General features: G+C 41.4%; 1 long non-coding RNA gene across 1 annotated transcript in view; it reads right to left on the bottom strand.

The window, feature by feature from the left end:
* Nucleotides 1-907: 907 nt before the first annotated feature.
* The window catches only part of LOC141258229 (uncharacterized), a 52,787-nt gene continuing 37,138 nt past the window's right edge, over nucleotides 908-16,556 (bottom strand). The window contains exons 2-4 of the long non-coding RNA XR_012318244.1: nucleotides 5,032-5,198; nucleotides 2,391-2,451; nucleotides 908-1,707 (exon numbers count right to left, since the gene is read on the bottom strand). This is a non-coding gene — a long non-coding RNA (uncharacterized lncRNA). The remainder of the gene's footprint in view (nucleotides 1,708-2,390; nucleotides 2,452-5,031; nucleotides 5,199-16,556) is intronic.

The raw sequence follows: 16,556 nt of genomic DNA, 5'->3' as shown, positions 1-16,556 counted from the left end.
ATGTCTGACAGAGAACCACGGCTTTAAATTGTAGGCCTGTAATTTACTGGTATTATTTTACACGGAGACCTAGTGTGAATAGCTTCGCCGACACACTGCAACAAAATGGAAAAGGAGGCCAATATTTTCCACATTCAGTTCAAATTTCTGAATTTTTATCCCTGTAACATGGAACAAATCTGGCTTTTTTCTGCAGTGAGCAGAAAAATGGTGTACTCTGGATTGCTTTTTACGCAAATAACCAGGATTAAGATAAAAAAAAAAATTCCCTGGCCCCTGATATCTGGGGCTATGTCTAGAAATATCTGTAATCATTACAGCAGCAGCAGACAGGACGTTCAGTGGACCCTCTTGTATTATACACTGCAGTCTGCCACATACACTGCCTGCCTGCCTAGCTCTGATTATATTCAGCTGGATTAGTCGTCAGAAGGACTGTTGGTTCAGATGGATATAGATATATGTTGTGGAATAGCTATACTAACTATGAGCAAGGAAATCTCTCCCTGACACAGCAGTAGCTCTCCCTACTCTGCCTGATTCCGGAGTAGACTGTGACAAGCATGGTGGCGCCCGGTCTTATATACACCTGATGATGGTGTGCGGCCAGCCAATCACTGTAATGCCCATAACCAACATGGCTATGGCATTACAGTTCCTGGCAGGCAATCCCTGCATGTTCATTGGCTCTCTATAGAGTGCCAAACATGCAGGGAGTGGACCCGAGTTCCCGCCCGACAACCCGGAAATACTCGCCGAGCGCTGAGCTCATCGAGCACAGTGATGTTCGGGTGAGTACCGAGCAGTGGCAAGCGTGTTCACTCATCACTACAATTTTCCATTGATTTCAGTAGTCCAAAGTAGATCTGTATCAATGAACTAAGGTGTATTCACAGGCTCAGCGGCGGATATATCATTGGTGCAACTTGTGCAGCCGCACAGGGTCCCAAGAGGTGAGGGAACCCATCTCTACCTCCAAAGCAGGTGCAATTTTGCATTTTTAGGAGCTCTTGGGCTGCAAAGGGCCCATATATTGTTCATGCACATGGGTCCTTTTTTGTCTGTGTCCGCCAGTGCACACAAGTGAAATGCACATCCGAAATAGCAACCTGCTTTTACAGTTTTAACATTCCTTGGAAACAAAAGGTTTTGATGCTATTAGGTAAAGAAATACAATGGTGTAAAACAGATGTGGCTATACAGAAACACTTTCTGCTGTAATTGCAATGCGTTGCTTTAGGGCTCTGCTGATATATCTTCAGTATACTTCACAGTGGCACTATATAGGTTAACGTACAGAATCTTGTGAGACAAATAGTCCTTTACCAAAGACATCTATATTCTTGACTATAAATAGCATATAAAATATAGCAAAAATTGAAGTATGAAGATCTGAAATTCTTTTGTAAGGCAAATGGTTATAAATTACAGCAACAGCATGGCTTTTAAGCTCAGCAAAACTGCTAAATTCAAACAACCTTCTCCATGATAAATTATGTAATCACAATATTAATAATAAAGCTGCAAATTTTAGTTGTCACATTTGTCTAGGTTTGTTTTTCCCAGTGACTCCAAACACACAGTGATATCTGTTTGCTCACAGTAGAGCCCGTACTTCCAAAGTTCACCTTTGTTTCTCTATACTGTTATTATTGCTGTTATTATTCCTCGCTGGCTGGTTTGTTCTTGAAATCGAATCTTTGAGAACTGCAGTAAAGAAAATAAATAAATAAAAAAGCCAAGAATGACTAGCTATAAAACACTGGCCAGAGCAAACCTAATATTAGTGCAAATATAGCATTAATCAGTAGTGGAAATTGAATTTTAGCCTATTGGTTCTGGAGTGCAGAGGGCTCCTCTATTTTTCCATTTGCCGGCAGGATGAGTAGGCTCTGAGATGTGAGCTACTTATAAGAAATTCTTCATTCATCTGGAAATTAGATTGCAACTAAAATATCTTTTTCTATCAAAGCGGTCTATTCTCTCCAACTATGTAGCCTTTTTGATATACGTATTCCTAGATGAAACTGTTAAAGAGTATTACAGAATGATTTACCTAGAAGACAGGATATGAAATACATGCCATCAAAAAAGCAATTATATAAATAATTTTAAACTCATTAAATATACACCTCATGCATTAAATATGTGCATGCTGAATTATGTATAACTCCATTTATATTTTACATTTTATGTTTGCCATATACAATCATGCTTATCAGGTATAAAAGAAACAAATAACATGCACAGTTTCAGGATTGAAATTTCAGAAAATAAAGTAGGCCTTTCTGTGAATACAGAGAGGTAAAAGAAATAAAAGTAGAATATAACAAGGCTCAAATTTCATGGGTAGTCAATATCATTCAAACATTTATTTATCTGTGATTTACCGGACAGTGTTTCATCTAAATTAAACTGCAGTCAAGGTATCCGTCTGGGGGAAGAAAAAGGCTGTAGGGAAAGAAATGTGACAATTATTTACATAGAACATAGACAGAAGACATCTGCACTTGTAAAATATGGCCACCATAGCACATGGTATTTATGTTTCTAGTTACAAAGTGTAAATTTCACAAACAATATCTCAAGTATGTTAGCTTTATCATATAGCTTCCTTCTGTTCTCTACTCCTGCCGCTATGCTAAAAAATATATATAGTTTTAACTAGCTAAGCATATTTTATAGTACATCTAATTTCACGACAACTCTTGGTTATCTAAAACACTCATACACTCACCAGCATGGCCTTTATGGGCTATTGGGGCTGACAATCACCTGGTAAAATAAATGATCCCAGAGATTAAAAGGAATCTTTCAGTATGATCATCTTCACTAAGCCATCTGTATGGGCATGAGAGTATCTGCCTCCAGAGCTTATTTTACATTAAAAGGGGCGTTATCCGTGTGAAATCAGGATAGAAAACTGTTAGTCATTATATGTCTCATATTGGTATCGCCCCTTGCATTTCAAATAAGCTCTCGAGGCAGATTCTTAGGAGATCTATCTCCAGCCCATAGTCTTAACAAATGATTTACATATTAAGAAAGTTGTCGATTTCAAGGTATCATTTTATTTAAATTTTTATGACATGCATGCCCATATAGACGGTTTAGGAGGGTTGATCATACTGACAGATTCCCCTTAAGGTGTTATCCAGTAAATGATATTGATGACCTATCCTTAGGATCGGTTGCTCCATACGTCGGACGGATGTAATTCTCCTAAATAAGAGTGGATGTGCAGTACTCAACTGGAGCTTATAACAGCTGATTGGTGAGGTGCTGGGTTTGTCCAGTCATGTGATATTGATGACATCAAATAATTGCTAATTTTGAAACTAGTAAACCATCTATACGTCACCACACATAGTAACATTACATAAATGCTCCAAATACTACATAGTATACTTTTCTGTACAACAGGTTAGATTTTAAAGGGGTTGTCTGGTCATGTAATTGTTGACCTTTCATCACTATCATTTTACCAGGCAAAAACCTTAATCTCTCTGATCATTTACTTTACCAGATTATAGGCAATGCCAGGAGTAGACATATCATTGTTACAGCCTGTGCAGACGCAGCAGGGCACAAAAGATAAGGTGGAAACAGGTGGAATTGTGCGTTATGATGTGCTATTGGGCTGCAAAGGGCCTATATATTGTTTTGCACAGGAGCCCTCATCTGTGTGTGTCCACCAGTAGGCAACGCCTTCCTACAACATTACTATTAAGCCCATAAAGGCTATGCTGGGGAATATATTAGTGTTTTGAATAAATAAAGATGTGGTGAAATTATATACAATATAAAACTTTACTGGCTACCGATCAATGGTCACCTTGATTTTGTGAAATGTATATGTGTACCTCAAATCTGACACATGATGCTGGAGGAGAGAAAAATCCAACATGTCCGATTAGTGACTGCTGATCCTCTTATTTTCGGCAAGATAAGTGGCCACTAGATGAGTTTGCCAATTTTTTTTTGTAGAGAACACATGAGTGCTTGGCAGAACGAGCGCTTGTGTATATGGAGAAGTCGAGAGAGATAGCTGTTGGCCAAACGATCAGCCGAATATCTATTTATGTAGCCCCATGAGCTGGACTTCTACAATGTAGAATGAAAATGAGTTATATCTACATCAGATAAATATGTAGGGCCCCATTCATCATTCGCCTTTTTCTTTAAGTCAGTTTTCTTTTTTGTCTTGTTGTATTTGTTGCCGGTTTTTGTGCCAAATTCTTCAAAGTGGTTCATGTGGTTCATGAATTTTGCGCAAAGTAAAACATAGTTTTTATTTTTTTCTTTGACATTTTTAGAACTTTTTAGTGCAAAGTCACACATTTCATCATAAAATGTTGTAAAAAATGTCCCAAAAATCTCTGCCATACATAAAATCACTCCCGGTAAACTGGAGGACATATGCAACAAATTTTGCAAGTTTTCGAAAAGTTTCAAATTAATTAAAAGGGGGCGTGGCCAAGGCACAGGACATGCAGGAAGCATAATCCTGAGCTCCGTACAGGCTTACCCTTTAAAAGCAACCTTATAAGCATTATAAGAAGAATTTTCCATTAAACTCTATATGGACACATTCCTTATCTCTTCAAGATCAATTTGAGACCAAGAAGACATATCCGATCCCAAGAGGTCAGGAGAAACTTCGTGAGAGAGCTGGCGGGGGGTTGCTCTGAGCTCCCCTCCGCTCCGTGAGCTGCGACACAGGCTTGCAGGCCTGCAGGCCTCTGCATTCTTATAAAAAAAACTCTGTGTCACCGGACCTTTGGACTATATACTCCCTTCACACTTATTTGTGACCGAGGACAAGACTTCTCCTAAAGTGGGGGGACCGCAGCTCCCTGAAAACCCGTAGACCCAAGGACCCGTGAAACAACTAACCTGCACTACTTGCGGAGGAGCGCGGACTTCTAAAGCTTTGAAACGGCACGCAGACACTGGAGAAGGAGACCAGGCACAACCCACAAGCTTCCCAACAAGGTCAGTTGGGCTACTGAAACATTAACAAGCCCCTACCGTGTGTCTGTGTGGTGGCTCAGCTGGGTCCTGGAGGTGGCTTGTCGCGTGTACGCAATCCTCCCTCTCCTGCTGCAGCATCGTGCGATCCTCCCCATCCTCCTGCTGTAGTGAACTGACGGTGACTGCGGGCCAGGCCAGCTCCAGCAACTTAACACCAGCAGGCCCTGTAAAAGACACAGAGACCCGGTGTCAGTGGGGGAACGCGGCACCCACTATAATACAGACGTGACCCAGGTACTTTAACGGGGAAAGTTAATAAGCTGCGCACAGGAGCACTGCTTACCTCTGCCACCGCTCTACGTTGTGTCTTAATATAGCCCGACGTGGGCCACTCAGGACTCTCTGCCCTGCTCTCTAATTAGCAGGGAGATCTGCAAATAAAAGTCTCCCTCACACCTTTGGGAGGCACCAAAGACTAGACGCAGCTGTCCATCACGCAAGGGTAGTGGAGGAAAGCAACTCAGGAGAAGGTTGGCACCCATCCAATAAAAACTGTACCTTCTCAATTACCACCTTCCCTTGGAGAGAAGTTAGAGCACAGTGAGGTCCCGTCGGTTAGTTAAGACCTCCTTTGGGACAACAACTCCACTGAGCCCCGCAACTGACAGCCTATACTGCAAAGCTCAGCCACCTGTTCTTGCACAAATTGACAGTATATTTTGCACTCCTGTGTGAGAGTTTCTCTGCGCTTCACCTGCCCTCTCTGGCTGTGACCAACTTTGGTTCAGGGTAGGAGGCTGATTATACCCTGATCTATCTCCTGGATTATAAGCTAACAAAACTTTGAGTTCCCACCACGGGAGACGGGACTATCTACTGCTGAAAGCTTTTCCTCACTGGCTTTTCCATTAGGAAGAACTGTAACACAATAACTCACAACTGATAATAGTGAAGGAGAGATTCACCGTACTCATATGTAACTCCTCTCCTATAACTAGTAAATGAAAGTCATTACCTGTATTTCCTGCACTTCCTATTTGCAACTAAGTGCTTATCATAAATGTCTATGCTGTTAACCTGTACCATTTTCTTTTCAGGCACTTCATAACTCAGAAAGCATAGTTGCATTGTATGTGTTGTACAATACATTGCTCCCTAGACTCTTTGATTGTATGAATCACATCTCAAATACCTCTAATTGTTTTCTTACTAATATGGTCCTACTTATCTCTTAACGACTAACATAAACTTAGCTGAGGACGCTAGTGAGCTGTGGTTATAGTTCAATCCCAGAGTATTGCTCAGCTTCACTATATTCCACTCCTTAAAAATTAAACTCCACAAGGAACTCCCTTGCTGCTTCACAAAAGTCCTCTGAATCTGCCACTAAAATAAAAACCTCAAAAGATAAAGCGTTCCACTGTCATTCTTACTCTAGCCCCTCGGAGGATTATCCCAACCTCATCAGTCCCACTAAATCTAGGTCACCCCTTAAAAGAGCGGAGGACAACCCAAACTCAAAAAATTCTAATATATCCGTCTAACAAACCTACTAAAAGTGAGACCACCAAAACCTCAGAGAAACAAAAATCTTGCGCTCGTCCCTAACACCCCAATAACCAAAAAGGGAGAGGAAGAAATGGATCTCTCTATCTCCTCTTAAAGAAGAGAACCAGGGGACTGGGGTAATAAAAATATATTTCTCTCAGAGGACTCAGAGGACGAATTTCTAGACTCATCCCCTAACCCGAGTCCTGAAAGGACATGCCTCAAAAAAGATTTGTCTCCCCCATCCCATGATTCAGAGCTGAACATAGCATCAAAACAATCTATTCCCCAGACCTCTGAGATCAGGGACATTGGGTCATACCTAGATAACCTGACCAAAACAATAGATCAGAATATAAAGCTCTTCTTCAAAAAACAAGTGGAAACAATTCAATCTACCCTGGATGCTTTCGGTCACAAACTTGAGGATAACGCTAAGAGACTTAGTGTAGTTGAAGAGAGAACCAAAACTCTCACCTCCGAAAACCAGGACATTAAAACAGAACTCAAAAGACTTAAACTGAAAGTCGCAGACCTAGAGGACAGGAATCGGAGAAATAATTTAAAAATTAGGGGCATCCCAGAGAGCATACCACCTCCTAACCTCTTTGCATATGCTAAAAACCTATTTAAACAGGCTATCCCATCCTTAAAGAGCAGGAACTCATTATTGACAGAATTCACCGACTATCCCGTCCAGCGTCCATCTCTTCGGACCTTCCCAGAGTTACGATAATGAGAGTGCATTTCTTCAGTACCAAAGAAAAAATACTGAATTTCATAAGAGAAAAGAAAAAATGTCCTGATCCTTATTCACAACTAAAAATTTTCGCAGACTTCTCAAAGGAGACCATGGATGCAAGAAGAGCATTCAAAGAAACCACAAATACCTTAAGAGACATGGGCATCCAATATAGGTGGGGATTCCCTGTGAGGCTTCTAGTACTTTTTAAGGGGAAAACAATCCGCTTATCTGCCCCAGAAGAAGGTCTCAAATTTATTGCCTCCTTAAAACATAACCAACACAGGGAAACAAAATTGCCTAAACGTTGAATAATAACAGGTCTTCTATTCAGGGCCTCCTCCTTCTACTCTCACATACCTTTTTAAAGTTAAATTTTATAAGGTATATAATGACAATATACACAATAATATTTGCTAATTGCATAACAGTTGAGTTATCTGACTTCTTTAATATGCTCATTTTGATCCATGTTGTTCATTTCTATTAACATAATATGTCCAAAACTGTATTTTCTTGTTCTTCTATATGTATAGCCTTCACGGTCTTGCACCACAATTGTTTTTCCCCCAAAACGGAAAGAGAACCTTATCGGTGAAGGTTCCTTCAGGAAGATTTTGTCTTGTCCTTTGTTAGAGAGAAATACAGAGCTTTTATAACTATTTTACACTCTATACTCTGTTTTATATTGGTTAAAGTACTTGTGATATACCTCTAAACTTAATACAGGTTGTGCACATTTGTCCAGTACTCCAGTTTATTTGAACTGATTTAAAGGTTTGTTGAATCAAATCGGTCTTCTACTCTTCTTGTAACACCTCATTTACTTACCCCAATAATGTCTATCAAGATTGTCACCTACAATGTTAGGGGCCTGAATAGCCCCAATAAAAGATTTACTCTTTGGAAAAAGTTAAATCACATCAAGGCGGATATTGCCTGCATTCAGGAAACCAGATTTGCCGAAGGGAAGCACCCCAAATTTAGTCACAAAAACTATCTCCACATTTTTGAATCCGTCCGTAGCAACAATCATCAAAAACTCTACCCCATTTGAACTAACAGAGGAATATAAGGACCCAAAAGGGAGGTATCATATCCTGGTATGTAAACTCAATAACCACGAATGCACTATTGCAAATGTATACGCCCCTAATAAAAAACAAATAGCTTTTTTGAATAAAATTTTGGATAAGGTGGAAAAGGTTAGAAAGGGTGAGCTAGTTCTCCTAGGAGACTTTAACATAGTACCGGACGGACATCTTGACTCCTCCTCCCCCAATCGCCATTTATATGCTACTCTGAACAACTGGCTATCAAAAAAAGAACTTTTTGACGTATTTAGATGTTTAAATACGACATCTAAGGAATACTCTCACTTTTCTGACGCCCACCAATCAGCGTCTAGGATTGATTTAATCCTGTCGGATGTTTTCTCACTATCCAAATTTACCAATATTTCCATAAATTACAAATCTATTTCGGATCATGCCCCCGTTATAGGCAAATTATCCCTAGGCCCTCTCCTAAGAGATAAGTTTTTGTGGAAATGAAACTCTTCCCTCTTTCACACCCCAAAAAACAAAACTATAATCGAAAAAGCCATCATCAATTACTTTAAAGAGAATGACACCCCTGATTTAACCAATCCATTTACAAGCTGGTGTGCCCACAAAGCCGTCCTTCGCGGAATAATAATGCAAATCTCATCTTTACAAAAGAAAGAAAGCAGGTCAAAAATAAATAAACTCCAAAACTTAATTAGAGAAAAGGAATCAGTACAAATTAATCTTCCATCTCCCTCTCCAAAGGGAATTATTAGACTTAAGATTGGAACTGAGATCAGAGACCTTTTCTTCTTTTGACTCAGCCATCAAAAATTCAAAATGTAATCAATACGCGGCATTGAATAAACCCACCCGTTTTATGGCCCGTCATATTAAACAAAGAAGACTTATCAATAGGATTGACAAAATCAAGGCAGAAAATGGTGTAACTTACCATCTTCCCAAAGACATCACCAATCAATTTGCAACTTTCTACAAAAAGCTATACAATATCAACCTAGACCCTTCAGTCTCTCAACCAGGCACTGAAATAATCAACAATTTCCTTTCATCTATTAAACTCCCAAAATTGAACCCTTTGGATCTCGAACTACTAAACCGGCCTTTTAATACTCTAGAAACAATAAACACTATTAAGCAACTGAAATCTTTTAAGGCACCGGGACCAGACGGGTTCATCAATGAATATTATAAGGTCTTTAATCAATATCTTTCCCCCTACCTCACCAAAATTTTCAACTCTGCATCGACTCTGGGATCTTTTCCACCAGAGATGTTAGAAGCAACCATCATCCTAATCCCTAAATCGAAAGGAGACAAAGACAACATCAAAAATTATAGGCCCATTTCGCTAATAAATACAGACATTAAAATATATTCAAAGATCCTAGCTAACCGTCTATCTGATATTCTCCCTCAGCTTATCAACGACGATCAAATCGGCTTCGTTGGTGGCAGACAAGCTACTGACGGTACTAGAAGACTAATAAATATCATAAATATAATCAATACCTCGAAACTCCCAGCTACTTTATTAGCGTTAGACGCCGAAAAGGCCTTTGATAGATTAAATTGGGAATATTTAAAACAGTCACTTATCAAATTCGGCTTTAGTAATCACTTTATTTCCTCAATTATGGCCCTCTACTCCAATCCCCAAGCTAAAATCTATGTGAATAATCAACTATCCAACTCAATCCCCATCTCAAATGGCACTAGACAGGGCTGCCCTCTATCCCCCCTACTCTTTGCTCTGGCCATGGAACCATTAGCCCAAAAAATTAGAGAAAAACCCAAAATCAAGGGAATCCCTACCCCTTCCCGCCAATTTAAAATAAGCCTTTTTGCAGACGACGTAATGTTAACATTACTAGACCCAATAAATTCTGTGAGGGAAGTTTCGGAATCACTTGATTCATTTTCACTAATTCCCTACTTCAAAATTATCAACGAGAAATCAAAGCTACTCCATTTCAATTTAGACCAACTTTCAAAAAATGTACTAAAACTAAACACATCTTTCAGTTGGGCTAAAAAAAGCATAACTTATCTAGGGATCACTATCTGCAAAAACATTAATTCTATTATTTCTTCCAACCTAGAATTCATCAACGACATCATTCACAAAGAATTAATAAATTTTGGCAAACGTGATCTCTCATTGTGGGGCAAAGTACTCATGGCTAAAATGTTCATTCTACCCAAAATTCTCTATATTTTCCGTAACCTCCCTTTAATCATTCCCCACACATTTATCCAAAAAATTCAAAATCAAATAAACTCCTACATCTGGGGCAATAAAAGAGCCAGAATCTCCACTAATATCCTTTATAAAAACAAAATTAACGGCGGACTCAGCTTACCCAACATCTCTGCATACTATAGCGAACCTCATAAAACAAAGCACTAACTGGTTCAATTCAACAAACCCATCAGCTTGGATTATTCTGGAAACATCCCTGAACAATAATTCTCCTCCTCGTGATCTGCTATTCAAACACCTTTTCCAAAAAAATATACATGACCCAACTCACCCTATATTCCATGCGACCATTTGGGCCTGGAAAAAACTTGCAAAGCAGAGGGAAAAAAATCTTTCCAAAGATCCTAACCTAGACAAGTTTATAATCGTCAAAAATTTTTCACTATCATTCGTAGCCTCTCTATATAACTCCTCGATCCCAGACCACTGGGAAAATAGAGGTCTAAGAAAACTAAGAGATCTATATGAGGGTCCTAATATTATACCCTTTAAATCCATTAAAACTAAATTCAACCTATCTTCATCTGATTTCTTTCATTACTCCTATATAAAAGAAATTACACTTAAATTTATTTCAGGTAAACTTTTAATTTCAGAGACCTCGGCAAACCTCATTTGTAATCCGTCTCATAAAATTTTTTGGAGTCTACGCTACATTTATAACGGATTCAATAATGATCTATCATTAAAAAAAAAACACTACATGTCACGTTGGGAAACGGATTTGAAAAGTACCTTTCACAGTGACCAATGGGAAAACGCGATATCCTATACACAAGCTTCAAATATTTCAATGCCCCTTCAAGAAGCATATTTCAAGCTTATCTCGAGGTGGTACTACACTCCCATCAGGCTTCACCACATAAAATCAAACAACTCTCCTCTGTGTTGGAGAAACTGTGGGCTTAGAGGAGACCGTATACATCTCTTTTGGAGCTGCCCTAAAATTCACAACCTGTAGGCTCAGATATCCGTTTTGGTAAACGCTAGAGATGAGCGGTGTTCGACTAGAACTGTTCGCCAATCTCAAATTCGAGCTGTTTTGGGCGGTGTTCGAGTTGTTCGACGAACCCGAACGATTTGCAAAAAATTCGGCTGTTCGAGGTTATGTTCGATAACTGTTCGTGCACCAAAAGCGTGTCCTGCATGTCTGGCGCTATTTAGAGCACCAATCATGCAGGGATTGTCTGCCACTCACTGTAATGCCACAGCCATGGTGGTTGTGGCATTACAGTGATTGCCCAAATCGATGGGAACAGTGCCAACAGTGAAACATGAAAAGCCGGCAATTCAGCAGCGGCATACACCGGTACCCGACAATTTAGAACCGAAAGAATAGAGCTTCACACATAGATTAGATAGATATAAACATGTCAGCCACATATATACGAAGTACAGTGAAAGTGCTGCTTACTGTACTTGTCATTTAGCGTAAAGGATTTATCAAAAAAAATAATAGTGTTTTCATGCACCGTCTCTTTAAAAAAGCCGGCCGGCAATTCAGCAGCGGTACCCGACAATTTATAATAGACAGAATAGAGCTTCACACATAGATTAGATAGATAGAAACATGTCAGCCACATATATACGAAGTACAGTGACAGTGTTGCTTACTGTACTTGTCATTTAGCGTAAAGGATTTATCAAAAAAAATAATAGTGTTTTCATGCACCGTCTCTTTAAAAAAGCCGGCCGGCAATTCAGCAGCGGTACCCGACAATTTATAACAGACAGAATAGAGCTTCACACATAGATTAGATAGATAGAAACATGTCAGTCACATATATATGAAGTACAGTGATAGTGTTGGTTACTGTACTTGTCATTTAGTATTAAAATAAAGGATTTATTATAAAAAAAATTGGCGTGGGGTTCCCCTTAATTTTAGGCTCTAGCGGAGGTTAAGCAGACGGCTGGGGCAGATGTTTGAAGCCTGGGAAGGGGGTAATACCCACGGAGCTTCCCAGGCTACTAATATCAGCCCCCAGCTGAATACATAGCCTTTACTAGCTATTAAAATGGGGGACCCCCCCAAAAAAATGACGTGGGGTCCCCCCTAATTTAATAGCTAGCAAAGGCTAGGCAGACAGCTGGGGGCTGATATTAATAGCCCAGGAAGGGAGCCATGAATATTGGCCCCCTCCCAGGCTAGAAACACCAGCCGTCAGCCGCCCCAGAAATGGCGCATTCATAGGATGCGCCAATTCTGGCACTTAGCCTCGCTCTGTGCTCCAATGAACTCAGCTCACCTCCTGCACGTCACTGACAGCGTGGGAGAATTCTCCTGCACTCAGCGCTTCAGCGTGAGAATTCTCCCACGCTGAAGCGCTGAGTGCAGGAGAATTTTCCCACGCTGTCAGTGACGTGCATAAGGTGAGCTCATGTCCAATGAACTCAGCTCACCTCCTGCACGTCACTGACAGCGTGGGAGAATTCTCCTGCACTCAGCGCTTCAGTGTGAGAATTCTCCCACGCTGAAGCGCTGAGTGCAGGAGAATTTTCCCACGCTGTCAGTGACGTGCATGAGGTGAGCCGAGTTCATTGGACATTAACTCGGCTCATCTGGATGCCCTCACAGAGAGACACTGTGGAGCGCAAGCAAGCCTGCGCTTCTCAGTGTCTGCGGGATGACAGACTGGATGGCAGCGTTCTGCTGCGGTCCAGCCTGTCATCTCGATGTAGCAGAGCTGAAGCTGTCATGGGAACCATGGAAATGTAAGGATGATGTTGCTTTATTATTTTTCTTTTATTTCAGGAGATCGTTGGCTTCAGCTGGAATGGGCGTGATGGTAAGTATGGTTTAATTTAGAACAATAAAGAATTGTGTGTTTATTTCAATTAAAGGACTTTTTTCTGGGTGTTGTGTTTTTTTTAAATACTTTACTAGAAATTCATGGTGGTCATGTCTAATATTGGCGTGACCCCATGAATTTCGGGCTTAGGGCCAGCTGATAATGCCAAGCTGGCCTTAACCCCTTTATTACCCAGTGAGCCACCGCATCAGGGCCCTGGATGAGTTGGGTACAGCGCCAGAAGATGGCGCTTCTATGAACGCGCCATTTTCCGGGGTGGCTGCGGACTGCAATTTGCAGCGGGGGTGGCCCAGAAAGCTTGGGCCTCCCTGCGCTGCGGATTCCAGCCCCCAGCTGCCTAGTTGTACCTGGCTGGACACAAAAACAGGGCGAAGCCCCACGTCAATTTTCTTTAAATTATTTCATGAAATAATTAAGAAAAAAAGGGCTTCCCTATATTGTTGTGTCCGGCCAGGTACAAATAGGCAGCTGGTGGTTGGGGGCAGCCCGTTCCTGCCTGCTGTACCTGGCTGGACACAAATATAGTGCGAAGCCCCACGTCAATTTTTTTTAAATTATTTCATGAATTTCCTGAAATAATTTAAAAAAATTGAAGTGGGGCTTCGCACTATATTTGTGTCCAGCCAGGTACAGCAGGCAGGAACGGGCTGCCCCCATCCACCAGCTGCCTATTTGTACCTGGCCGGACACAACAATATAGGGAAGCCCTTTTTTTCTTAATTATTTCATGAATTTCATGAAATAATTAAAAAAAATTGAAGTGGGGCTTCGCACTATATTTGTGTCCAGCCAGGTACAGCAGGCAGGAACGGGCTGCCCCCAACCACCAGCTGCCTATTTGTACCTGGCCGGACACAACAATATAGGGAAGGCCTTTTTTTCTTAATTATTTCATGAATTTCATGAAATAATTAAAAAAAAAGTACGTGGGGCTTCGCCCTATTTTTGTGTCCAGCCAGGTACAACTAGGCAGCTGGGGGCTGGAATCTGCAGCGCAGGGAGGCCCAAGCTTTCTGGGCCCCCCCCCGCTACAAATTGCAGTCCGCAGCCACCCCGGAAAATGGCGCGTTCATAGAAGCGCCATCTTCTGGCGCTGTACCCAACTCATCCAGGGCCCTGGTGCGGTGGCTCACTGGGTAATAAAGGGGTTAGGGCCAGCTTGGTATTATCAGCTGGCCCCAAGCCCAAAATTCATGGGGTCACGCCAGTATTAGACATGACCGCCATGAATTTCTAGTAAAGTATTTAAAAAAAACACAACACCCAGAATAAAGTCCTTTAATTGAAAAAAAGACACAATTCTTTATTGTTCTAAATTAAACCATACTTACCATCACACCCATTCCAGCTGAAGCCAACGATCTCCTGCAATAAAAGAAAAATAATAAACCAACCTCATCCTTACCTTTCCATGGTTCCCACGACAGCTTCAGCTCTGCTACATCGAGATGACTGGCTGGACCGCAGCAGAACGCTGCCATCCAGTCTGTCATCCCGCAGACACTGAGAAGCGCAGGCATGCTTGCGCTCCTCACTGTCTCGCTGTGACGGCATCCAGATGAGCCGAGGTCATGTCCAATGAACTCGGCTCACCTCATGCACGTCACTGACAGCGTGGGAAAATTCTCACGCTGAAGTGCTGAGTGCAGGAGAATTCTCCCACGCTGTCAGTGATGTGCATGAGGTGAGCTCATGTCCAATGAACTCAGCTCACCTCCTGCACGTCACTGACAGCGTGGGAAAATTCTCCTGCAATCAGCGCTTCAGCGTGAGAATTTTCCCACGCTGTCAGTGACGTGCATGAGGTGAGCCGAGTTCATTGGACATGAACTCGGCTCATCTGGATGTCGTCACAGAGAGACGCTGAGCAGCGCAAGCAAGCCTGCGCTTCTCAGTGTCTGCGGGATGACAGGCTGGATGGCAGCGTTCTGCTGCGGTCCAGCCTGTCATCTCGATGTAGCAGAGCTGAAGCTGTCGTGGGAACCATGGAAAGGTAAGGATGAGGTTGCTTTATTATTTTTCTTTTATTGCAGGAGATCGTTGGCTTCAGCTGGAATGGGCGTGATGGTAAGTATGGTTTAATTTAGAACAATAAAGGATTGTGTCTTTATTTCAATTAAAGGACTTTATTCTGGGTGTTTGTGTTTTTTTTAACTTTGACTATGGGGTTAGTAATGGGGGTGTCTTATAGACGCCTCTCCATTACTAACCTGGGCTTGATGTCAGCTGGCATTATAAGCTGACATCAACCCCAACCCTATTACCCCCTGCCACCGCACCAGGGCAGCGTGGAAGAGCGAGGCTAAGTGCCAGAATTGGCGCATCCTATGAATGCGCCATTTCTGGGGCGGCTGACGGCTGGTGTTTCTAGCCTGGGAGGGGGCCAATATTCATGGCTCCCTTCCTGGGCTATTAATATCAGCCCCCAGCTGTCTGCCTAGCCTTTGCTAGCTATTACATTAGGGGGGACCCCACGTCATTTTTTTGGGGGGGTCCCCCATTTTAATAGCTAGTAAAGGCTATGTATTCAGCTGGGGGCTGATATTAGTAGCCTGGGAAGCTCCGTGGGTATTACCCCCTTCCCAGGCTTCAAACATCTGCCCCAGCCGTCTGCTTAACCTCCGCTAGAGCCTAAAATTAAGGGGAACCCCACGCCAATTTTTTTAATAATAAATCCTTTATTTTAATACTAAATGACAAGTACAGTAACCAACACTATCACTGTACTTCATATATATGTGACTGACATGTTTCTATCTATCTAATCTATGTGTGAAGCTCTATCTTTCTGTTCTAAATTGTCGGGTACCGCTGCTGAATTGCCGGCCGGCTTTTTTAAAGAGACAGTGCATGAAAACACTATTATTTTTTTAAATAAATCCTTTACACTAAATGACAAGTACAGTAAGCAACACTGTCACTGTACTTATTATATATGTGACTGACATGTTTCTATCTATCTAATCTATGTGTGAAGCTCTATTCTTTCTGTTCTAAATTGTCGGGTACAGATGCTGAATTGCCGGCCGGCTTTTTTAAAGAGACGGTGCATGAAAACACTAATATTTTTTTTAATAAATCCTTTACACTAAATGACAAGTGCAGTAACCAACACTGTCACTGTGCTTCTTATATGTGTGACTGACATG

This window comes from Phyllobates terribilis, unplaced genomic scaffold (genome assembly GCF_046119375.1).
Source record: "Phyllobates terribilis strain yellow unplaced genomic scaffold, ASM4611937v1 Scaffold_3__8_contigs__length_932513732, whole genome shotgun sequence".
In the NCBI taxonomy this organism is placed as follows: Eukaryota; Metazoa; Chordata; class Amphibia; order Anura; family Dendrobatidae; genus Phyllobates; species Phyllobates terribilis.
Note: the sequence above shows the minus strand (reverse complement) of the source record. Positions and strands in the feature narration are given on the sequence as shown.